The sequence below is a fragment of the Urocitellus parryii genome, chromosome Y (genome assembly GCF_045843805.1).
Source record: "Urocitellus parryii isolate mUroPar1 chromosome Y, mUroPar1.hap1, whole genome shotgun sequence".
NCBI classification, from domain to species: domain Eukaryota; kingdom Metazoa; phylum Chordata; class Mammalia; order Rodentia; family Sciuridae; genus Urocitellus; species Urocitellus parryii.
In genome coordinates, this window is record NC_135548.1 from 33173564 (window position 1) to 33199864 (window position 26301).

The 26301-nt window shown below is 49.7% G+C and overlaps 1 pseudogene; it reads right to left on the reverse strand.

Annotated features, from left to right (window-relative positions):
* Nucleotides 1-4732: 4732 nt before the first annotated feature.
* Nucleotides 4733-26086, reverse strand: LOC144251016 (ruvB-like 1; annotated as a pseudogene).
* Between the last annotated feature and the right edge of the window lie 215 nt (nt 26087-26301).

The window sequence follows — 26301 nt, forward strand, 5'->3', positions numbered from 1 at the left end:
ACTCAGGAAAATTTATCTTGCAATTTTTGGTTTTTCAACTATGTAGAACAGCATCTGTTTCCGTGAAAATAAGAAGGAAGGAAGGGAAGGAGGGAGGGAAGAAGAAAGAAAGGGAGGAAGAAAAAGAGAGAGTGAATATTGGGTGGAAGGCTTGGCTGAGCACTCAGCCTAAAAATAGAAGGGCAGACATGGTTGTTCTCACTGTCTCCACAAAGAATGGCTGCTAGTGCTCCAGGTGGGATCACTCATGAAATAAAGTTGGCTATTAGGCTTATCTGTCTCTCCCACAGCACTCTCATTAAATAATCACATTTAAAAATGTTACTATCTTGAAAGAAATTTCTTTAAGTAATTTTAGTTAAATGGGAAATTAGAAGGACCAATGGTCTTTGATAAAAAAAAAGGCTGTTACAAACTGACTCCCCAGAAAGCCCTTTCTAAAATGATTTACAGTGCCTGAGATTCCATGACTCAGGCCTCAACTGTGGTTCAGGATGGGGGTGCTGTCACCTAAGCACGGAGAAGTCACTAGCCATTAGGCGACTAAACCTGAAGGCAAGGGCTGTGGTTACAACTTACCCTGAAAACTGGGCTTTCTGAGGGTTTGGACACAGAAAAAATCCAAATTAGGTCCACTGCCAGATCTTGCTTCTTCTGGGAAATATACAGTAGTTGCAGGTGCAGAGACAACCCCCCAAATTAGAAGCAAAGTAGCACAGTTCAAAGCTCGAGCCCCTCAGGTTCACAGAGGAAGCCCTGGTGGCCTGTAGGACCTCATCTGTCTATCACAGAGGAGAAAGCAGAGAGTGCACAGAATGGGAGGGTGGAACTCTTTTATTTATTTATTTTTAATCTAAATTGTTTAAGCATCCTTTGCTTTTGAAAAGGTCAATATTTAGAATCACAGATCTGGAAATGTGATGAAGAAAGCAATTTCTAAATATGAACATATGCAGCTTCCTACTAAAGGTTGAAAACCCACTACAAATAAACTATAAATTAGGGCTGGGGATGTGGCTCAAGCGGTAGCGCGCTTGCCTGGGTTCGATCCTCAGCACCACATACAAACAACAATGTTGTGTCCGCCAATAACTAAAAAATAAATATTAAAAAATTCTCTCTCTCTCTCCCTCTATCACTCTCTCTCTAAAAAAAAAAAACACTATAAATTACAGAAGAGAAGTAGAGGAGGGGGCAGGGCAAGAGGATTGAGTAAGGGGGAGGCAAGGGGGACTGCAGTGGAGAGAACAATCTTCCTTGCTTGTGGGATTATTTCAAAACCAAGTCCATTGTTGTGTTCAACACTAATGCACTAATTAAAAAATTACCAACCACCTTTATCCAGTTTTAAATCCTGGAGACACATTGACCCCTGGGGAGGAGGCTACCTTGGAGAAGGAAGCAGCTTGCTACTATTCAGAAGACCTGCCACCTCTCGAGACCCTGCCACACCCTATAGGACTTACACATCCACCTCCCTCCTATATCCCTCCTGCCTTTTGTGCTCCAGCCCTTCAGGGGCCAGCTGCCCACTCAGATATTTTTCCCCACTTCCCCTGCCTAACCAGGCCCGACCCTGCTTAGTCAGTTTAACCAGTTCCTTCCAGACCTCAGCCAGGACTTACGTTGATATGCAAATAGAAGAAGCCTGGAGACCACTCAGTAGGAGATAGAGTAAAAGTGTCTTTTTACCTGAACTCAAACTAGACCAAACCAAAAAGTAAATTGTATGGTATTTACTAATTACTGGCCGGTCATCTTTTTTAGGACTCTTGCTTTTTCTTAGATTCTATATATATTTTTTTGAGCTCATGATTTTCATCCTACAGAGAAGTTAATGTTTTCTGATCAGTTCTGTTTTTGATCAACTGTGGAGTTTTTAAACATTGCAATGGAGATTTCACCTGAAAAAAAAGCTACAAGGCCTTGTATATGTGTGCACACTTGTGTTATGTGTTGTATGTCTGTATGTCTGTATGTGTGTATGTCCATATATCATGCAGTTATATGACAATTGGCAGATATATGAGCGCAAATGGCACTAGCAGAACTGAGAAGCTGCTGTGAAGTTCCCGAGGACACCTAGAGACTCAGCTGACTGTTAACAATAGGTAGAAACAAAAGTCAGTTTGACTTTGTTCATCTTAAACACTTAGCAAAGGCAGTCAAAGCCAAAACACAGCTATTCCTGGGCATTTTAAATGATAATAATAGTTAAATGTAACTTCCAAAAATAAGTAAACTGGAGGCTGCAAAAGAGATTCTTAGGTAGGAATGCCCGATAACTATCAAAAGAAACTGCCAGAGTAGTTCTAGTTTAAGGCCCACAGATATCCCTAACCTACACAGCTAGGCTTGGTGTTTGCTAGTATGGTTATCCATACTAAGTAATAGAATTAAAGGTCTCTCTATTAGACACAGAGGTCATACTAATAAAAGGATTTTGCAAGATCAGATGACATTAAATTATTAAACTGTATCTTAAGGAAAAGGACATCTGTAACCCTAAAAGTTAAATGTTGTGTTTACATCGCTGACATTTCTGGCAATGTGACAAATATCCTTAAGGCTTATTTCTTAAGTTTACATCCCCACAGATCTCTCTTTCTTATATAAAAGTATAAGTAACAGCTCTGACCAACCATCTTCTGCCCTTGCCATAAGGGTTCGCTCCTCCATGGGCCCCTCCGCTTGGGGGAGGAGGCACCCATGGAGTGAAGACATTAGGCCATAATAACAGAGGATGCAGGAAGGACTGCAGGAGGATGGATCCACAGATCCCAAAACCCAAGACCTCTGACACACTCTGGTGAAGGCCTTCTAGAGGAACAGAGCCTCTATCACCCCCTAAAAACATGGCCGGTAAGGTATGGTCAAATATTTTATATAAGAAAGGGAGAAATGTTGGGAACTAGAAGGACATTCTCCTTCAAAGATTAGCCTGACAGCCCCCTGGGAGACATCCTACCCTGCCCAGAAGGCATCCTGCAGCTACCTATCTCCCTGGAACATCCTGCGGTTATCAGGATCATCAGACATCTGGCAGCTGGCAGTTTTACCACCCACATCCAGCAATTGCAGAGACCTTCCCCATCCCTAGCATATGAATACCCACCCAGCAATTGCTGATTAGAGAGCTTCCCCATCCCCAGCATATAAATACCCCTGTGTGAACAATAAAAGTTTGCAGCTTGATCAGAACTTTTGTCTTGCTGTCACCTTTCCTGTCTCTTGTCCCTTCATTCCTCCCCATCTAGGTTCGCTGCCCACGTTGATGTGTCCTGCCCGATGGGACATTTAAGAACTTTAGCAGCTTCAATGTTCATGCAGGTGATTTTTGTAAAGGTGCACTTCAGGGTCCAGCCCCTGGGTGGCCACACCTTCAGCTTTGGCCAGCCTGGGCATCTGCAAATGGCCACACTGGAAGCCTCTGCTCCCCATGCTAGAGTGATGTTGAACATCCTGGGTGGCTTAAAGACCTATCCTCTGTGGCCTGGAGGCCAAAATACTGAGCCAGTGCCCAGGCCATGATTTAGGTCACCTCCAGTTGCCTTCCTGTGCCCTCCCAGCTTCAGTGATCCTCAGAAACCTCAAAGACTTTTGCCTCCCAGCTGCCTGGCTCCAGCTTCCTCTTCTGTCATAACAGGGCCCCTGTGTGTCCTCTTCACTCAGTCAGCCCCTCATAAAGACATGGTCACCCTGCATAGGGGCACTCCCTGCGGCAATGTGACCTTATCTTGACTAACTCTGCAACAACACGATTGATTTTAAATCTGTTTGTATCCTGTCCTCTGGGACAGAGTGTCTACCTACCCTTTGGCAAAGACAAGAATCACAGAACTCCACCCCAGGACCAAGAATGCACGTCCTTTCCAGGTCCACATCCAGGCCCATCACCCTCATAGTGCCATTCAGCCTTGCACTTGATAAGTCTCAAAGTCAATGTCAGGCAGACACCTTCATCTGGTTTGGGGATCTCCAGAGAGGAGGCCTTGGGAGCTTTTGGTCAGGGACCAGAGGCCAAGGGTGGGCACCTCGGGGCAACTTCCACTGAGAACCCCTTCTGTGCCTTCCTGGATTGTGGTCCCAGGGACTGAACCCAGGGGTGCCTACCCACTGACCATCCCAGCCCTTTAGAGACAGGGCCTCGCTGAGTTGCTGAGGCTGGCCTCCACCTGGCAAGCCTCATGCCTCAGCCTCCTGAGGCACTGGAATGACAGACACACCTCACCACATCATGCTCCTTCGGACTTTCCAAGCCATCCCCCTCCCCTGTGCCAGCAAACACCTACCACAAGCTTTGCCTTCTTAGATGGCTCCCGGACGGGCGCCTTCCCACGCTCTGCTCCTCTTCTGATAGAAAGCTGGCCGCAAAGGAGCTGAGCAAGCATGGCCACGCCTCAGGGGCGGGGAGTGGGCAGCGCAGGAGTGGGGGGCGGAAGTGGCCACAACCCAGGGGCGGGGGAGTGAGCGGTGCATGAATTGGGGGCGTGGCTATGCCTCTGGGGAGAGGCATGGGCTGGGGAATGGGCGGAGCCAGGACCCTGCAGTGCAATTGCATCTGCGTGGGGACGCTGCAGCCTCCCTGTTGCTGGCCACAATTTGCTTTGAGGCCACTGCATAGCCCCCAGGAACCGCGAGGAGGCGACAACGCATCTCCGCTGTGGGTTTCGTGAGGCCCAGACGACCTAGCCAAAGTCCACACCTAGTCCCCGCTGGCAGCTGGGCTCCTCTAGGGAGGGCGTGGCTGTCCCCCTGCCCAGTGGCTGGCGCTGCCACTGCGGGACGCCCCCGACCTCTGTGGACCCATGCTGGTCCTGCTAGGCTGAGGACCACCGCGGAGCCTCTGGTTTGCAGGGACGCTGCCCAGAGGACAGGTCACCTCAGGGGTCTCCCTGGTCACCTGCAGGAATGCATCCGAGTTGGGTGGAGTGTGCAGAAGCCCGGGGACCCTGGCAGCTTGTTGCCACCGCCACTGCGTCCTGAGTGCAACAAGTTCCCGCTTAGCGTGAAGAGTGCAGGTGGCCTGCGGCCAGAGCTGCCCCTAGGCTGCTGAGCACTGGTGTGTTGGGTTTGGGATTCGCCCCTGGGATTGGGACAAAACTCAACCCAGGGGCGCTGGCCACTGCTCCACTTCCCAGTCCTTTGACTTTTAAGACAGCGTCTTCTTGCTAAGTTCAGAGGCCGGCCTCAAATTTGCCATCCTCCAGCCTCAGCCTCCAGCATGGAATGACAGGCGCCTGGCTCAGATCTGGGCTTCTCCAATGGCTGGAAAAGTCAGAAAGGGGTTCGCAAGGGACAATGTTGGTGGCCCTAGAGGCTGAGTCTGTTGCAGGCAGGGGTGGGTTCGGGAAGCCTGCTTGGTTGTAACTGTGCTCCCGCCCCCACCCCTGCTGAAGTCCCTCTGGTCCTTGGGTGAGCCTGGTGCAGGAGCCGAGCCCTAGTGGTCCCCTTGCGCATCCCCAGGGCCACATCTGCCCTGCATCCCCTGTGTTCCGCATGGCGTCCTTCGATGTCCTTCCCCTCAGCTGCTGGTGTCCCCATTAATCACATGAGGTTGACAGCGAAGACCTGCACGCTGGCAGCATGACGGTGGCGGTGACAGCAGGTGATGGAGAGGACAATTGGTGGGCGCCCATTGGCCCATCTTACCGCGCCACCTGTTGATTATCGCCTATGGCGGTGTAGAGGGCAACAGAGGCCTCCTACACCAGGCTGCAGGCCCGCTGTCTTCCAAGTTGGAGGTGGCAGTTTGGTGAATCGCCCTGGGGAGGGGAGAAGGCACAGTGCTGACCGATGGATAAGCAGGGAGAAGGGTGGCCGCTGCCTTCCTTCCCTGGCTCTGCTTCCCTTGAGGCCTGGGACCAAGGGAGGCCGCTGCTCCATTCCCTCAGTGCAGCCCTGGGACAGCAGCCCTGGATCTTTCTCCCAGTGGGGACACTGGGTGAAGCAAGTAACTTCACCTTGTCTGATCCTATGGGCTCTGAGGCCCTCTGCAGACCTTGGTTTCCTATCCCCCCAAAGGAGATTTTTCTTCTAAGCCCAGCATCTGGGAGGGCATGGTGGAACTGGCAGGGGGGTGGGGTTGTCTCCTTGTTGACAGACTGCCAAGGACTCTTCCTGGAGGGACTCAGATAGGGGGCACCTCTCAATCTGGGCTGCTTGGGTGGCTGATCAAACATCACCTCCCAGGTCCATGGGATATGGTCACACACCTCCAGCGATAGGAGATGGAGGTCCATCTTACAGATGGGGAATCTGAGGTTCAAGAACAGAAAGGAGCATGGCTTGGTAACAAATACCTGTCATTCCAGCATTTTGGGAGGCTGAGGGGGGAGTATTGAAAGTTGGAGGCCAGCCTCAGCAACTTAGAGAGGTCCTGATCAACTCAGAGAGACCCTGGCTCTAAATAAAATAAATAAAGGGTTGGGGACATGGTCGGTGGGTAAGGGACCCAGGGTTCAGTCCGTGATGCTAAAAAAACAGCCCTTCCTGTCCTGGGTTCTCACTCCCACAGGGACCCTTGGGAGCTGGCAGGAAACTGGGATTGATGGGCCACCCAATCCTGCACTGGGAGGCACCCCAGAGCCTGGGCCCAGCTGTGACCAATTCAAACACTTCAGGGGACCATCCCCCCCTCTTCACCTAAACATCACAACCATTTTTCAGGCTGGAGCTGAAATAGTGCAAAAAATGGGAGTGCTGTCATGGCCGCTAGATGGCGTGTCAGCGCAATAAGATGTGACAAATACCCTGCTCCACCTGGGCTGTGTCCCTTTCATAATGGAGGGAGAGACTTTCCCCCATTGGCGAGGGTTGCTTGGAAAAACTGTCTCTGGGAGATGAATGTGACCATCAGGCCCAGCGGCTGGGGAGTCAGAGGAGATCCAGGCCACCCAACCTGCCCACCCAGCGCCATCTCTGACCAGAGCCAGCTGGCCACCTGAGAAGCAGGAACAGAAGAATATACACCCCTCTGGTCACCAGGGCACCTCTGTCCCAACCCACAGCTGGGGCCTGCTGTCACTGCCGCCTTTCGTCTGTTCCTGGGAAAGGTTGGAGCCTGGGTCAGAGGAGGGGCCAGGCCGAAACCTGCCCTTAGAGGTCAGATCTGAGGACACGCAGCGACCTATAAATACCCAGGACTCAAGTGAGACCAGTTCCACGCACCAAGGGAGGGGGTGCAGCCCAGGGTGCTCTGGGCTCTCATGGCCAGTCGGCTTCCATATTTTTTGGGGGGTATCAGGGATTGAGCCCAGGGTTACTCAACCCTGAGCACCATCCCCAGCCCTATTTTATATAATATTTAGAGACAAGGTCTCGCTGAGTTGCTTAGGGCCTGGCTAAATTGTTGAGGCTCGCCTCCAATTGCGATCCTCCTGCCTCATCCTCCGGAGCTGCTGGGATGTCAGGCCAGCCCCACTGCGCACACCTTCTTGGAACTTTGACGACCATGTGAGGCCCTGGGTTCGATGCCCAGTGCCACAAGGGGGGAACATAGAATTTTAGAACAGTTTTAGATTTGCAGAACAGTGTTACGGTGGCAGTGCGTTACTGTGTGTCACCCATCATCCTTTGTAGTTGGCACCTAGTCACCACCTGCACCAACCACCTTCTGTTTTATCTGATTCCCCTTTTTGTGTCCTAATATCCCAGCCAGGGACCTTGTTGTCCCATCTCTAGAAGCTTCTCTGGGCTGTGACCTTTTCTTCAATGGCCCTTTTTCTTGGTGACCTCAACAGTTTGGGGGAGGACTGGTCAGGTGCTGTGCTCATGTCCCTAAGCTGAGCTCATGGCCTGACCTGGACCTTGGGTATGGGGAGTCCACCGTACCCTTGTGTCTGCCGAGGGGTTGCTGTGGATGCGTCCAGTTGGCGTTGAGTGCCAACTCCTGGCTGGGTCGAGGGGATGCTTCAGACCCACCCGGTCCCTCCTCTCCTGTCCACCTGTGAAGGGTGGTGTCCTGGGCTCAATGGCTGCACATTTACCTCAGTGAGTTGGAACCCGCAGGTGGCCGAGCTCAGTCCCCTGTGTTGACCAAGTTCCTCTGACATCAGCGGGACTCGAGAATGTCACTGCGCACTGGGTGAAAACCCAGAATGACTCTCTCTGGTTGCTCAGGCTGGACCAACTGGGCAGTTGAGAGCCTTCTGTTGGCTCCTGGGTCCCTTCAGAGTGTCCCCATCACTGAGCACCTCAATGTTAGAGGGCCACTGAGTGAGTGGGAGGGGGAAGCACCTGACAGCTGGCCAGTCCAGAAGGTTCCTCCCCAATAGGCTGAGCATAGTGTGCACGGGCAGGACATCAGCTGTCAGGGTATAGGGACATGGGCCGGAGTGGACCAGGAGATGGTGGGCAGAGGTGGAGGAAGAGAATAGAATTTCATTCGACGAGACAAATGGCACGGAGAGCCAGGACTGGGAGACAGGGAAATGAGTGGACGTCCCTTTCCCATGTTCACATAGGAACACACGACCAGGGACACCCCACAGAAGGGCCAGCTACAGGAATGAAAGTCACACCCCATGTAAGTGACATGGCAGGTTGCACACTGCTGTCATGGGGAGCTAAGAAGAACAAAATCACAGACAAACCTGTGTTCCCACCTATGACAACGGACAAGGTGCAATTTCATTCAGTATCCTCATTAAAGATGAAGTGGGCTCTTCTGGCCTCTGGGAGCCAGTGTGAGGGAGCCTCTGGAGCCAGGTCACCAGAGAAGCCCCACCTCCTCAGGCCTTTGCTCCCCACAGGAACAAGGAGCCTCAGAGGCCAGTGGAAACCCTGCCCATCAGGGACAGGGTAGCTGTGGCCTTCAGTCACTCTGCTGTTTCCTCCCAGGGGCAACATGCACTCCCTTAGTCCCATCCTGAGTTATGACATCATGGGTGGTAACAGACCCAGGGAGAAGGGACAGCTGGCAGCACCTACCTGATAACACAGTTGCCTCGGTTGGAGGCAAAAATCACTATGGGGGCAATGGAAGATTCCAGAGCTCAGTGAGCAAGGTAAAGCACTCTATGTCCAGCATGTACACCTTATCCATGAACAGCAACCTGGGACCAGCTCAGCCATGCCCTGGTTGATGTACTTGTTCACCACCTAGTTGATCTCACCTCGGCCAGGGTCCCTGCCAGGGGAGAAATGTCAGCTGCTCTCTTCTCCCCACCTCAATTCCCTCCAGACCCAACCCTGCAGCCTGGTTCTCCTACTAGCTCTCTGACACCAGGCTGGGTACAGGACCCATTCCAAGTTTGGTGTCATCATTTGAAAACAAGAATCATGCCAGGTATGGTGGTACATGACTATAATCCCAGCATCCTAGGAGGCTGAGACAAGAGGATCACAAATTGGAGGCCAGCCTCAGCAACTTAGTAAGGCCCTGAGCAACTCAGTTGAGACCCTGTTTCTGAATAAAATACAGAATAGGACTAGGGACAGGGCTTATTGGGTAAGAACCCCTGAATTGAATCCCTGTACCCTCATCTAAAAAAAAAGAAAGCAGGCATCATCGCCCCAATGTGCCACAAAAAGACTTTTGTGGAACTGTGTGGGGTGCAGTATCCAGGAACTGCCACAAAGAGCCCCGAGCCTGATGCTGAGACTCCCCACTTGGAAGCCCCAGGGAGATGGTTTTCATACATGAATTGTACTCTGCTTCACTCAGTCAAGGAGCCCTTTTGGGGGCCCTGCATGACAATGCTCAGGTTTCCATCAAGTGCAGTTAGAATCCTCTCCCCAGGAAACCTGAGCAAAGAGGGTCAGAATAGGCCCAGCCTCGGCCCCAGAACCATTAGCCCCTGCAGAATGGCAGACCTGCCTCAGGTCGCAGCCCTCACTTTCCAAACCAGAGCCTCCTATCATCAGGATGGAGCTGTTCCCAAGAACCAGGATCTGAAGCCTGTCTTCGCCAAGAGCCATGATGCAGGGCTGTCAAAACCAAGTTCAGAGATGGATCTGCTCTTGGCCACTCATGGAGGAGCTTAGGCTGATGCAAGGCCTCAAGGTAATAGTGGATTCATGTTGAACTTATGTTTTCAGGGAGTAAACAGGTAATTGGCCAGATAAGGACATAAAATTGAGGAAGAGCCAGGCGCAGTAGCACATGCCTCTCATCCCAGCAGACCGGGAGGCTGAGGCAGGAGTATCACAAGTTGAAGGCCAGCCTCAGCAACCTAGCAATGGCCTAAGAAACTAAGCCAGACCCTGTCTCTAAATAAAAAAATAAAAGTGCTGAGATGGGGCTCAGTGGTTGAGGGCCCCTGAGTTAAATCACCGGCATCAAAAAAAAAAAAAAAAAAAAAAAAAAAAACAAACAAACAAAAAAACCAATAAGTTCACAAAGGAGCAAGGGAGACCCAGTGCCTGGTGTCAAAGTCGGCACCTTTCTGGGACCTCAAAGGAAGCAGATGCTGACCTCAGTGGGGCAAGAGAATACAGTGTGGCCACGGGTTCTAAATGAAGTAAAGACTCAGAGCAGCGCAGTGGGGAGCGCTCAGAACCGGGAGCATGTCAGAGGCAGGGCCTCAACTTGGCTCTGGGCTCAGGTTTCACCACTTGTCCTCCCTGTGATCTCTGTCTTCTTTGGCTTCATCAACTGGCCCATCATGGACATGATGTCTTTCCCCCCTTTTGGAGAGAGGACTTTCTAAGGCTGCTACCAAGGCCCATGCTCCTGCCTCCTGCGGGTCCTTGATGTCACTCAACTTGAAAGCCTAAGTTGGAAATGCTCAGCACAGCTACCCTGGGAAGGATGAGGGGCTCCTGAACTCAGAGGGATCCCCTCGAGGTTTTCCCTGACCTGCAAGAATCAAGCAGAGTTGTCCATGGTGGCACATGTCTTTAAAAATCCTGGCAATTTGGGAGGCTGAGACAGGAGGACCGCAAATTGGAGGCCAGCCTCAGAAACTTAGTGAGGTCCTGAGCAACTCAGCAAGACCCTGTCTCTAAATAAAATGTAAGAAGGGCTGCAGACGGGGCTCCATGGGTAAGCACCCCTGGGGTTTAAGCTTCAGTTCAAAAAAAAAAAAAAAAAAAAAAAAAAACTCTGGCAAGGTAGGAAGAAACTCCAATCCCAAGAGAAAAAAAAAGCAAAACCAGGTTCCCAGCAGAAAATCCGTTCCTGGTGGGGAGGAGGAGGCCCCCTTCAAGATGAAGAGCAAACCTGACTCTGTCCAGTGGGGCTCAGAACAGCACCAGGTGGGAGCTGGAGGACTTGGGGCTCGGGCTCTGCAGTGGCTGGAGCCTCCGTGAGGCTGTCTGAAGTGCTGTGAAGGCTCCCACAAAGAAACCCCAGCCAGAGTTGGAGAGCAGCCCCCAGCAGGCTGGCAGGCGGCCAGGGGCAGACAATGCCCAGAGATCAGCTGTGACAGCATCTGGACATTGGGACAAAGGGGCCAAAGCTCATGTCATGCTCATTGCTGAGCATCCCAGAGGGCCTCCAGGAGGACAGCATGGCCCTGGCCACTGGTTCCCAGAGCCTTGGTCATGTGCTGGACCAGCAGGGCCTGTCCCTGGTGCGTGGCGTGGGCCACTTCCAGGTCATGCAATGTCCCATCCTAGATGACCTTCTTCTTCTTGTTCACATCACCCTAGGGCAGGGCATGTCCTCCTCGGCCTCCAGGGCAATCTCCATGGCCTAGGAACTCCCTGCCTCTGCCAGCAGACCACTGGGCACTAGGACCATACAGAGCTCAGTGACAGAAATGCGCCTGCTGCCCACTGAGGGCCCCCAAGGGTGCTCTCCACCTGCACCCTGCGGCCTGGTGCCACACTGGGTTCCCAGACTCACCCGAGCAACACCTGAGACTTTCTGGAAGATTCTCTCCCCTTTCTTTTCACTCCTGTTAAAGGAGCATCCATGGGACTCACTGGAGCCGGGGGCCCGGGCTCTTCTAGGTGGTGATTTATGGGTGACACGAGGCCTGAGGCTCATCCATCAACCTTGGAGGCGCGGCCACCACAGGACACAGCAGCAGATAGAGGAGGAGCCACCTGGTGCAGTCCCCAGGCTCAGGATTCAAGGACGGACATAGGGAGACAAGGGAAGATGGAAGATGCCACCTGGTGCAACGGGAAGGGACAAAGGCTGTCTGGTCCCTGTCCCCCCAGGGTTTGGGTCTTGAACACTCTGCCTGCTTTAAGTCACCAGGAGATAAAGACAGAGAAAAGCCAAGATGAGTTAGGTAAAGGGACAGCTGTTAACCTTCCCCCACCCAAACCCGCTGAGCAATATGATGCCCTGGTCACCCAGGTCTCCCTCTGGCAGACCCTCAGATGTGGCAACGTCCCCCGGGTAGCATACCTTCACAGCCCCACTGTTGGCCTCCATGTAGATGATGTCCCTGGCCTTAACTCGCTTCTTCTGCAGACTTTCAAAAATGCTGGGGTCCACCTAAAACCAAACCAAACGAAACAAAGGGGGACTCAGACAACCATGAAGCACGTTCCAGTTCCTTCTGACCCCGAGGGAAGGCTCCTTTCTGTAACAGACCTGGGGGGCCAGGCACAGTGGTGCACACCTGTCATCCCAGGGACTCAGCAGGCTGAGGCAGGAGGATCACCAAGTTGGAGGCCAGCCTCAGCAACTTAGCGAGGGGAGACTCTCTCTCAAAACAATACAAAGCAAAATAAAAAGGGCAGGCTTCTGGCTCCTTGCTTAAGCACTTTGGGTTCAGTTCACAGGGCTAAACATGAGAGAGAGATAGACAGACAGACACCTGAGGTAGCCAGCGACCCTAGGAGTGGGTGGTATGAGCGTATTTGGCAGGGCACAAGAGCCTGGAGTGGGGGCTAAGCACACCAGGAGATGAACCTGAGGGTGACCATGTCTGCCTCCAGGAGACAAGAGAATGTCACCATTACTCTTCCTTGCCTTGACTTAAGGGGTTTCAAAGTGGTAGGAGCATTCTCACAGGGACCTGTCTACTATGAGGGGGACATGTGTCCTTGGCCATGCCCCATGGCACCCTCCAGGATCACCACTACAGCTCCAGTCCTTGGGTTTGGGACATCAGAGCTTCTTGCTTAGCGACCTGAGTCTGCATTTGATGAGGCCCGTGATTCCAACTCTCTGGGCCTCGGTCTCCTCCTCTCTGTGACAGCACCTAGAAGAACCCACAGAGGAGTCCAGAAGGGGAAACATAAGTTGGAATCCCCACAAACTTTCTGGGTCAGGAGGCTGAGGAAGGAGGATCACCAAGGTGGAGGCCAGTCTAGACCACATAGATAGGCCGTAGGGCTGGGGTACGGCTAAGTGGCAGAGCGCTAGTTCACTATGGCCACGGCCCTGGGTTTGAGCCCCAGGACCACAAAAAAGCAAATCCTAGCACCCTTTGGCCCCTGGGGCTGTGCACACAAATCTTGGGGTGACAGTGCTTTACAGGGCCTTGCTCTTCCCCAGGGGTGTGCACTGGGAAAGGACAGCAGCCTCTGCAGACCCCAGCTGGCAGACAGGCCCTCAGGCTGAGCTTCCAGGGCAGCTTCTACAGAAGGCCACCCTGTGGAAACACACCTGAGCTCTGTTCCAGACAGAGTCCTGAGTCAACACCCACTGCAGGGCTCTCTCAGGGGGAGGGGACACCCAAAAGTCCAATCCAGAAACAAAGTAGGTATGTGGTGGCCAAAGGCCAGGGGGAGGGAGAGCAGGTGGCCATTCTTGGGAATGAGGTCCCTTGGAAGGTAATGATAATGTTCTAGAATTAAGATGGGGAGTGTAAACTATGTCATGCATCAAAATCCTGTGGGCCACACACACTTAAAATGGGTGGATCTTGTTTCCAAATGCATCCCAAAAGAGCTGCCAGAAGCTCACCAGGGTTCAGCCTCTCTGGCCTCCTTGGGGCTCTGTGCAAACAGGACCAGGGCTGGGGAGTCCCCAGGCCAAGATTCATAAATCTCCTTCAATCTCAGACACTTCACAACTCCACACAATGCACCTGAGGTCCTTCTGTCCCAATATCTCATCCATGAGGGAAAACTGCCCAGAAGGACTTGGGTTTTGGGGGACTGGTGGTACCAGGGATTGGAATCAGGGGGTCCTTGACGACCAAACCCTATCCCCAGCCCTGTTTGGCATTTTATTTAGAGTCAGGGTAACCCTGAGTTGCTTAGTTCCTTGCTTTGGCTGAGGCTGGCTTTCAACTCACGATCTTTGTGCTTCAGCCTCCTGAGCTGCTGGGATCAGAAGTGGGTACCATCTTTGTTTTGGAACACAATTTTCCTCTTCTCCATTAGGCTATTTTCTTCGAGAAGCTGGATGATGAAGACCGATGGATGTATCAAATTTCCACTGTGTTCCTGTGTCCTCTCTCCTACGTGGAAGAGGACAAATTTTCTCTTTTTATCTCAGGCACTTTCATATGGTTGATTTTTCAGATGAACTGGCTCAACGTGTCATTCCTGAGAAGGGGCCACCTTCTCAGAACTTCATTAATCCAGGGTGAACAGGATGTGGTGAGGGATTAAAGAGAGAGAGAGAGAGGTTTGCTGAGCTAAGGTCCTGAGATTAAGGCCCCTTTAGGAAACAGAAAAATAGCCCTTGGAAGAAGTGACATTTTCATGATCTCCATAAAGTATTGACCCAGAAACCACCTCAGAGAATCAAAGAACCATCAAATTATAAAAGGGGGAAAGATGGAGAGATTCTATGGTGAACAGAGAGTGGTCTAGAGATGAGAAACTGAGCCACATAGAGCTCAGAGGACTCACAAGGGTCACGCAGCAAAAAGGGACTCACAGTCACCCTGCCCCTCAGCAAGCACTGGATGCAGGATGACTGTGGAGCCTCTTTCTGAGCCTAAGGCCTTGATCTGGAAAACAGGGAAATGAGATTCATGGCACCTGCACACACAGGCACAAAGCTTCAAGGAGCCCCAGGTAAAATATTTCCAAAAGCCCGCAGCAGGGGACCTGACTATGCAGCAGGGGACAGATACAGAGCTAGTGTGAGTCAATCATAACAACAGTGGATGAGTAAAAATATTATGAAAAAGAAAGAAAAAATAAAACAAAATTGCCGCGTCCCCTCGCCAGCAAAGGAAACACGACACAGGATTCTTTCTTCAGCAGTTTATTCAGGCCTTTATTTTGACATGTCTTCTAGTTTCTACTTCTACTCCTACTGCTACTTCTACTGCTACTCCTACTACTACTCCTCCTGCTACGTGCCCCAGCCCTAATAAAGCAGATAAAGCCCCAATGCACAACTGCCACGTGGATCTTTCTCATAGGGTGTTTTACAGCTACATGCCGACTCTCCCAAAATAAGGAGTTGTTTATCACAGGCCACGGCGCTTATCAGCGCCATCTTGTAATGGCAGCCACAGTACACAGAAACGGCTCACTACACAAAATTAAGTCCACTTTGACTTTTTGGGGAGGTGGGGGGGCAGTACTGGGAACTGAACCCAGGGGTGACTTACCCCTGAGGCCCGTCCCCAGCCCCATTTTTTATTTTATTTGGAGACAGGCTCTCCCTGAGCTTCTCAGGGCCTTGACTAAATTGATGAGGCTGGCATCACATTGTGATCCTCCTGCCTCAGCCTCCTGAGTGGCTGGGATGACAGGTGTGCTCCACTGTGACTAGCTGGCCAATAGTAATCATGTGGCAGACGAGATGGCAGAAAAAATTTCTTGACTTAATCACACAACTCCCAGGAGTATTAAAAAAAGAAAGAGCTACCTCATGAAGGGAACTACGTCCATGCCCTCTACGAGGTGACCCTTTGTACAACACGATGTTATCCTGAGTGTCCCATATGGCATCGACAATGCAGAGGCCAAGGAAAGAGGGACACAGAGGTCACATCACCTGCCACATGCCACAGTGCTGAGGACAGGGCTCAGGACAGACTCCCCTTGATTTGCTTGATGCTCTTGGCTGTCTTGAGCCCTATGATCACATGGCTGATGGTCTTGCCGTAGCCGCCCATGGGGTTCTCGGTCCCATATGGCATCATCTCGGTCACCTCCCCCTCATAGACCTCTTTGGCCTCCTTTATACACAGCTCTTGGAGGGATGGCCAATGGGGACATGGTGAAAAATGGGACCATCCTTCTCTCCACATCCATCTCCTTTCCACCAACAACCTTCTTACCTAAAACTACCACAGCACAAGAACTGACAAGTCACCTTACAGTACAACCCAGTGACACCATCATGGCTGGAGAGCAACACTGCAGGGAGTGGTGGCCAATGGCTGTCATCTCAGCTCGGGAGGGCGAGGCAGGAGGGCAAGCTGGAGGCCAGCCTCAGCAACCCAGTGAGGCCCTGATAAACTCAATGAGACCCTGTCTCCAAATAAATTCAAAACAGGGCTGAGAGGTGGCTCCGTGGTTAGGTGCCCCAGGTTCAATCCCTGGTGCCCCTCCTCAAAAAAAAATAGAAGAGCTGAGGGTCGCTGCTCTCCTGACAAATGGGGAGGTCACAGAGGACTTCTGCTTGCAGGCAGCCATCGGGCTCCTTGTGAGCTGATATGGAAATGTCCCAAATGCAGAGACACACGGCCACAGGATCAGACACTCAGGCCACTTCCCAGTGTTCAAGGGGGGCGTTATCTTATCACACCATCCCTTGCCTTCTCTTCTCCAGAAACCCAACAAGGACAGGGACACTCAAGACTGGAAGCTAAGGGTCAGCTCTCCTCTGCCTGTGATCCACCTGAGAGCCTGTAAGTGGGGCTTTTGGAAAACACACAAGAGAGAAGCCTCATTTTGTGTTTGATGAACCAAATTTCCATCTCCTGAACCCCAAGACAAACTTCCCAAACAATGTCTGGAGAAGCTGTGCACACCCCAAGTCCCAGCAGCTCTGGAGGCTGAGGCAGGCAGATCATTGGTTAGAAGCCACCCTCTACAACACTGAGGCCCTGAGCAACTCAGGGAGACTCTGTCTCTAAATCAAATGCAAAATAGGGCTAGGGATGGGGCTCAGAGTTCGAGGGCCCTTGGATTCAATCCCTGGTACAAAAAAAAAAAAAAAAGAAATTTCCCAGATAACATGAAGGTATCAGAAAACTGTCCTGCTTGGAAAATTCTGGGCTTTCAAGTCTACTTTTATTTTTTTTATAGAACCTTTTCTATTCTTCAAAGAGGAAATTTCTCCAAATGGAATGTCTGCCCATATTCATTGTGAGGGGACAGTGACATGAAATTCCCCCAGGAGGGGAAGAAAGGATTCCCTGTCTCTCAGCCACTCATATTTGTCCAGAAGTTTCATGGTGGTGACCAGCAGACAGGGGAAGGCCCCACGGACAGTGGGCCCAGCTGTGGGCCAGGGGGTGGACTGAGAGTGGTGTCTCTAGCCACAACAGCACAAAGGACATGGGTTTCATCTGCTGGTTCAGGTTTTAAGTCCCTGACAGGGACCTTTATCATGTCAAGGGAGCGACACAGACAAGGACAGATGACCCTCTCTTCCTCCCTCTTCAGCTTCACAGGAAGTCAAAGGTGCAGGGACAGCAGGCTCATGTCTGAGGGGAGGTCACAGCCTGCCTTTTCATTCTGTGGCAGAATCTAGAAATTTCTCTTCAACTGCTGCCCTCAAAAGCCCCTGCTGTGTTTTCCTTCCCCACCCAACCCCAGGGTCCAATCCCAACAAAGGACCCTGGTGACCTCTACTTTTTCAAATTTTAAAGCATTTTAGTTCCTGCTGAGCAATTGCAACACAAGCAACTGTGTAAAGGCCAGTTTTATCAGGTTTCAGTCTCACAAAAAATGTTTTTTTTTTTATTATTTTTTTTAAGTTGTAGATGGGCACTATACATTTATTTTATTTTTTATTCTTATTTTTATGTGGTGCTAAGGATTGAACCCAGGGCCCCACACATGCTAGGTGGGTGCTCTACCACTGAGCCCATGCCCCAGCCCAGAAAAAATGGTGTTTTGTTTTTTTTTTAATTTAGGTTCTTAAAAATAATGATATTCAGGAATTCGAAAGGTTGTCCTATCTTACTGGTCACACTTTTTTTTGGTTCTTTTTGGTACCAGGAATGGAATTCAGGAGGCCTCAACCCCTGAGCTCCATCCCCAGCCCTTTTTATATTTTATTTAGAGACGAGGTCTCACTGAGTTGCTCAGGGTCTGGCTAAGTTGCTGAGGCTGGCCTCCAACTTGTGATCCTCCTGCCTCAGCCTCCTGAGCTGCTGGAATATTGTTCATATGTTTAATTAATGAGTTAAATAAAATCACTGGCACATGTTTAAACAAGGAATAATAGCACACATCTGTAGCCATAGTTACACAGCATACTGAGGTAAGAGAATGGTTTGAACCCAGGAGTTCCACGACTGCCTGGGAAACATAGTGAGACCCTGAAAATAGGAAATAAAAACGGAAAAGGAGAAATGAAGGAAAAACAATGGAGAGAAAAATTTTAAACATAAAACCCAGGTGTGGTTGTACAAGGTCTCGACAACTCGGCAAGACTTTGTCTCTAAAGAAAATAGAAAAAGGGCTGAGGACAGGGCTCAGGTGTTAAATGCCTCTGGGTGCTATATCTGGTACCAAAAATTAAAAATAAAAAGCCTAAGTTCAATGTGACACAAAGCTTAGCTTATGGACACAGTTCAGAATTAGAACACTTCTGTTCAGCATTAGTGTCATACAGGGGCTGGGGGTGGCTCAGCAGCCATGGACCCAAAAGAGAGAGAGACAGAGACAGAGAGAGAGAGACAGGGGGAGAGAGAGAGAAAGCAAGAGACCATAGTTGAGTGCTTACGAGGACCTGCTGGGGAAGATCAAGGGTAGAGTCAGTCCCCCAGAGAGGCACTGCAGGAAGAAAGAGTGCCAGCCACAAGAAAATCAGATGGCTGTGGGGGGAGAAACAGGGTCCCATGACATCTCCCCACTTCCAAATGCTGCACACTTCCACTGCATTCTCTTTCCTTCAGCATTAAATCAAAAGCTCCCCAAGTAGAATTTTTTATCTTTTTATGTATGTATGTATGTATGTATGTATGTATTTGGGTACCAGGGGCCCTTGACCACCAAGCCCCATCCCCAGCCATTTTTATATATTATTTACAGACAGAGTCTCGCTGAGTTGCTCAGGGCCTCACTAAGTTTCTGAGGCTGGTCTCCAACTTCTGATCCTCCTACCTTAGCCTCCCAAGTTGATGGAATGGCTGGCTGCTCTTGCCTGTCTTGTCATCAGCACCAAAAGAACAGGAGCAGTACAATCAACACACCACAGAAGCATTTTTAAGATGAAAGGATTCAAAGCACTGGAGAAGCAACAGCCATTTGTCACTCCAACGTGACACTCACGATGGCCCTGTGGAAGTACTCCATCAGCACCTCTGTGTTCTTGATCTCCATGGAGTAAACTTTGCTCCCAACCATGGGGCAGAAAGGCAACTTACTCCCAAGCTCCTGAGCAATTGCAAGGGCCAGGGTTGTCTACAGAGGCAAGAAAGGAAAGGTTTTCATTTTATAGTCTTGAAAATATAATTCAAAGCCATCTATAAAAATTTTATTCAAGAGGCTGAACATGGTGTCACACACTTGTGATCCCTGAGACTCAGGACGCTGAGGCAGAAGGATGGCAAGGTGGAGCCAGCCTCAGCCACTTAGAAAGGCCCTGAGCAACTCAGTGAGACCTTGTCTCTAAATAAAATATAAAAGGATTGGGGATGGGTCTTAGGGGTTAAGTGCCCCTGAGATCAATCCCTGGGACCAAATAAATAAATAACACTAACAAATCAGGAAGGATTTATTACATGACACTCATTTAATGTTAAAAGGCCAGCAAATAGTGGATGATAAGTGAGGCCAAATCTGGAAGTGGTGGGTGGTCTGCACAAGCTCCTCATGACCGTGCCCTGTGGTCAACTATAAATTGATGCTCAGTACCCTAACTTCGGTTGACAGATGCTAAAGAGACCAGATGGAACAGACATCTCGTCAAATAGCAAGTTATGGAAAGCAAATGCTCTCACGTGGGTCCAGGATTGGGAAATGCCATTGACTCTGAGTGCCATTTCATCCTTCCTCATCTCTGAAACGAGAATGAGCTCAGACCCCCAGTGTGTGGGCCCTGCAGAGCCTCCTGAGTTTCTGAGGGCCTCACTAATTTGCTGAGGCTGGCCTCCAACTTTTGATCCTCCTACCTCAGCCTCCCAAGCTGCTGGGACAAGGCAAAGTGGAGCTATTTCTTCAAAGATGGCCCAGATTTTCTTTTCAATACCATTTTGGTTTCACCTCTGTGCAGCTGACCTGGGGGATGATCAGTGAACACTGTTGGGCAAAATCCACTAGCCCGTGGGGCAGAGGCTGGTTCTAGTTTTGATATTCTATGTGTTTTCCAGTGTGGTCTTGAGCACACAGTAGTGCTAATGCTGGATGGCCTCATCTGGCAAATTAAAATACTGCCTAGATTACAAGGAGACAACAAGCTGCCCACAGGATGGTTTGGTTTGGACCACATAGTCTTAGATGTGCCTTTAAACTTGGCTTTTATTGTGGGGGAATTGAACCCAGGGGCTCTCAAACCCTGAGCCTCATCCCTAGCCCTATTGGGTATTTTATTCAGAGACAGGTCTCCCTGAATTGCTGAGGGCCTCACTTTTGTTGAGGCTGGCCTCAAACTTACTATCCTCTTGTCTCCGCCTCCCGAGCCAGCCACTGGGATTAAAGGCATATGCCACTGTGCCCGGCTCTTGCCATTTTTTTGACTAGGAACTTTCCTGTAGAAATTCAACTATTTGGCTTCTTTTGAGAAACCAGGTCTGGACCCAGTGGCCCTCTTTTAGTGAAAAAGCACCACATCCTTGGGCTTTAGCCAGTCACTTTGCTTACCTCACTGCCTGAATGCTTAGGGACCTGAGTTGGCAAGCCCAAAGCATGTGTTCTAATAGCAAAGGGAAAATGTCTAGAACAGAACACAGAGGGATGTGATTCCAACACCACATGAACCAGGGGAGGCCATAGGCAGCTCTTCCCACCTGTTTTATTTTGCTGGTTCTGGGAATGGAACCCAGAGCCTTGTATGTGCCAGGCAGCTGCTCCACCACTGAGCCTCAGGCCCAGCATTTTTTTATTTAGAGACAGAGTCTCACTGAGCTGCTGAGGCTGGCCTCCACCTTGAGATCCTCATGCCTCAGCCTCCCAAGTTGCTGGGCTTACAGTTGTGAGCTACTGTGCCTGGTTTTTATGTCCACCTACTACCCAGAATGTCTCTTCCCTGTTCTTTCCCAGCCCCCAACCCCCATTATCAGTTTCCAGTGTCAAAACAGTGACCATGTCCCACTGAACAGCATCCCTGCCTCACTTGACCTAATACTGAAGGGGTGACCATTACCCTTCCATTCAAATAGTACCAATACTTGATTAAGAATAGCTCCATGGCTGTCCAGCTTTCTCCAATTAAAAGCTCATGGAAGGGGCTGGGCTGGGACTGGGTCTCAGTGGTGGAGCACTCACCTAGCATGTTCAGGGCCCTGGGTTCCATCCTCAGCGCCACATAATAATAAATAAATAAAACAAAGGTATTGCGTACAGCTACAATTAAAAAAAATATAATATTATAAAAAAACTCATGGAAGAAAGGCACATATACCTACCCTTTCCTATGGAGCTGTATATATATCACTGATCCTTCCATAGCCTATTATCTTGAAAGTCTAACTTGTATCTTTTTTATATGTTAATATTATCAGGCCTCCCAACTGATCAATCAATACCCACCAAGATGCATCGCAGACTTTTATGTTGTTTTTTAAACAGGGTTACACTATTTATATTTATTTTTAATTTTTTTTCTTCAAAACAAGTTTAATTTTTAATTTTTTATTTTATTTTTAATTTTTTTCTTCAAAACAAACCCTAAATTAGGGGAAGAATTTAAATATTAATAAAAATGCTCAAAAATCAAGCCATTATAAAGTTAAGCTCCCCTCCCCATAGGAATAAATACTGAACTGATATAGGTGACTGAACTGATATAACTGATTTAGGTGTAGATGGACACAACACAATGCTTTTATCTTTATGTGGTTCTGAGGATCAAACCAGGTCCTGCCTATGCTAGGCGAGCACTCTAATGCTGAGCCACAATCCCAGCCCGCTAACTTGTATTGTATGGATTAAGAAACTGAGAGCTGCGTGTTGGGGTGCATGCCTATAATCCCAGCAGCTTGGGATGCTGAGGTGGGAGGATGGCTAGTTGGAGGCCAGCCTCAGCAACTTAGCAATGCCCTAAGCAACTCAGCAAGACCCTGTCTCTAAATAAAATACAAAAAGGACTGAAGTCCTTAACCACCCCTGAGTTTGATCCCTGGTATCCCCCCACACACACACAAAAAAAAGAATTTCTCATTCTTTCCTCTGTTTTTTGGGGACAGCCTTGCAGTGCAGGTTCTTTGGCAGCATTGCTGGCCTCTAACATTGGAGTCCCCCCATCATGTTTTGAAAACCACAAGAGACGACTCTCCAGATACTGGCAAAGATCTTCTGGAGGGCAAAACCAGCCCAGTTTGAAAATCACTGCAGAACTAATCTCACCTTGCTGGACTTCCAGAAAGACCACACAGAGAACGGGAACAGGTCACCACTCAGGGGTTCAGAGCTGGCGACTGTCCACACCAATGACACAAAACAGTGAGACTCAGAAAGCTCTATGGACATTAAGAAAGGAAAATCAGGGGAGGGTGCCCTATCCAAAAGTACCTCCAAAACATCCAGAAACAAAGGTTCCAACCCTGAAAATCAGACTTCTTAAAAGCAACACTGGAAGACAAAAAGTACTAAATAACACTGAGAGAAATAGCACTGAAGGAAACAGCTATTATGTTGGTGCTGTGGTACAGGCCTGTTATTCCAGCAGCTCAGGAGGCTGAGGCAGGAGGATCATGAGTTGGAGGCCAGCATCAGCAAAAGTGAAGCCCTAAGAAACTAAATTAGACCATGTCTCTAAATAAAATGTAAAAAGGACTGAGTATGGGGCTCAGGAGTTGAGAGCTCCTGGGTTCAATTCTTGGGGTTCAATTCTTGGTAAATCCCCCCTCCAGAAAAAAAATGGAAGATGACTTGGACAAGCTAATGTTCCTGTAAGTGCACACTGTATGGCATGGCAGCCTCACAAAATTTCCCCCAGACACAGAACTTCTTCATCTATCATCAGACACCACACAACACACCCTGGCAACTCCATATGTACAAATTCAAAATAAGAATTCAAGCTTTGACTTCACAGCTGATTGTGTTTCTGCTTCTGAAAGGTCAGGAGCCTGCCCCAGGCCTCCCAGCTGATCAGTCAATACCCATCAAGATGCATCTCAGACCTTTATGTTGTTTATTTCTGAACAGGGTCACATTATGTCACTTAGAGCCTGGTGAAACTGCTGAGGCTAGCCTCCCACATGTGATCCTCCTGTCTCAGCCTCCAGAGTGTATTGAGATGACAGGCAGGGGCCACCATCCCTGGTAAGAGCCCACTTCTTTACATACAAGTGCGTAGGCTCCTACTCTCTGATGCCAAGAGGCCCTTCCAGAGAACAAGCCACGCCCAGACCAGGAGCTCTGGGAAGCCTGAGGATCTGGCCAATCCCCTTGCAAATCCCAACAAGCTCCACCAGGTGTCCTCCTTTGTCCCCTGGAAAGCCCAACTCTGAAGGGGAATTACCAAACCCTCTGCCCAATTCCAGCATTTAAAATCAGTCAACAGTTTGAAGCTCAGCACTCAACTGAGCCATTTTGTGCCATCAGGAGACTTCCTGGTTCTCTGTCTGGAAAACACTAGAAGCCCCTTGAAGATCAAAAGGACGTTTCTGTTATTTTTCAATCATGTATGTAGCCAAAATAGTGGTGGGCAAAGTTTGCATTCAAAAAAATACTGGATGACTCAATTTTCCTTCTCCAATAATGTGCCACAGAAGATTTTTAAATATTTTTTTAATTGTACATGGACACAATATCTTTCTTTTATTTTTTAATACTTATTTGTTAGTTGTAGTTGGACACAATACATTTATTTTACTTATTTATTTTTACGTGGTGCTGAGGATCGAACCCAGGGTCCTGCACGTGTGAGGTGAGTGGTCTACCACTGAGCTACAGCCTGTCACAAAATTTTTCTAGGCCCTGGACCAAAAGAAACAGATTTTTAGCTGGGCATGTGGTGCATGCCTATAATCCTACTGCTCAGGAGGTTGAGCCAGGAGGATCATGAGTTGGAGGCCAGCCTCAGCAACTTAGCAAGGCCCTTAGCAACTTTAGCAAGACCTTTAGCAAAAACAGATGTGGCTCAGTGGTTGAGTGCCCCCCAAGTTAAATCACTGCTTAAAAATAAAAAGAAAAGAAAAGATAAAAGAGATGCATTTCCCAAGCAAAAGAGACTTGAAAGAGTTCAAGGACAACCCCAGTTACCAGACCCCTCTCAGGACTTTCCCTTCCCTCTGGCAAGTATGATTTTCATTCTAGAAGTATGAGTTTGAGATCAGATTCTTTTCTTAAACACACATATGACCATGTAACTAAACAAAGACAAGTTAAAATGTATAAAATGTATATTCCATTTGGCTTTGACCTGAGGTTCATGCTCTTGGGCATCAGAAATCAATGAGAACACAAGGACCTTTCCAATTCCCAGCGGTCCAGCCCACAGCATGGCTCTTCCTGCCATCTTCTTGCTTTTGATTAACTCTTCTATGATGTCACATCCCTGGTCACTATTACTGTGTTTCAGTGGGGAAAAAAATGCAGTCCCTGGTCCAAATGATTCACAGACACGTCCAACCAACCCTGGGTGCCAGAGCCCTCCAGGCACTGCTCTGGATGCCCCGACAGTGGAGGTGAGAGAGAAAAGACTGGACTGCCGGGCACAGTGGCCCACACCTGTGATCCCAGGGACACAGAAGGCTGAGGCAGGAGGATGTCAGTTCAAATCCAGCCTCAGCCAAAGTGAGGCCCTGAGCAACACAGAGAGACCCTGTCTCTAAATAAAATGCAAAATAGAGCTGGGGAGGGGCTCAGGGGTCGAGGCCTCCCAGAGTTCAATCCCTGGCACCCCCACCCTCCAAAATGAGACAAAGACATGAAACCAGAGACTTTTCTTTGGCACTTTCTGTTAATAGGAGGATCTGAGGCCACAGTCCCAAGCTCATATAAATTGCAGGTTTCTGTAGCTGCTCAACCTCCAGGGAGACCACAGGCCATGACTCTAGAGTCCAGCAGCTTAGAGGCAATGGAGTGCAAACCCCCAGCTGTCATTTCTAAACTGGTTGGCCAATGTATGTGCCATTTTTTCTGTAATAATAATAATAATAATAATAATAATAATAATAATAATACCATAAATGCTGGGACTTGGTAGAGTTTCCACTTAACAAAAGCAGACCTGACTGGTAAAAAGATGCTTGGTCTGGGCGCGGTGGTGCAGGTCTGTCATCCCAGGGCACGTGGAGGCTGAGGCAGGAGGACTGCAAGGTGAAGACCATCTCAGCAGCTCAGCCAAACCCTGTTTCAGAATAAACACAAAAAAGGGCCTCAGTATGGCTTCGCGGACAGCACCCCTGGGTCAACTCCGAGAACCAAAGTGACACTGAGTTGGTGCAAACACCAGGATAGTCTCCACACCCCAATGCTCCCGAACCCCATCCCCGCCCACCGCCCCTCTCGAGTGTTCTCCTGGCCAAGGAGCCCCATGGTCGCCTGCTTGGCCAGGGCACTCTCATCAAGCCCCAGCCCATTCTCGTGGCTGTGTGAGGGAATATGGGGCATCTTCGTCATGCCCTCCACCTCCTCAATTTTCAAGGAGCAAGCTGGAGCCCAACCCACGCAGAAATCACTACCCTGCCTCAGCCCAGGGGTTACCAAGCAGCCATCACTAGGGAAGCTCACAAGAACCGGCCTCCATTGGTGCCCCATTGGAAGATATTGGAACACCGCCACTCTCCATTGGCTCAGGCATGTGCTCATCGAAGCTGCTGGTAGAGCTCTGCCGACACACTTCCCACTGTGTCTCTGAATTGACTTCCCTGGCAATAGTACTTCTGGCGCTCTGGGGTGTGAATGCAGAAAGATGGAGCCCTGGAGTTTTGCTCCCTGGCTGAGGAGCTGAGCCCAGGCGGTGGGTGGCCCTGATGAGCATTATTCTGGGTGTTTGTTTGGTACCCAGGATTGAAACTAGGGGCTCTAAATCACTGAGCCCCAGCCCCAGCCCATTTTTGTATTTTATTTAGAGATCGTGTCACACTAAGTATCTTAGGGCCTTCCTAAGTTGCTAAGGCTGGCCTCAAACTTGCAATTCTCCTGCCTGAGCCACCAAAGCCACTGGAATTAGAGTTGTGTGCCACCATGCCTGGC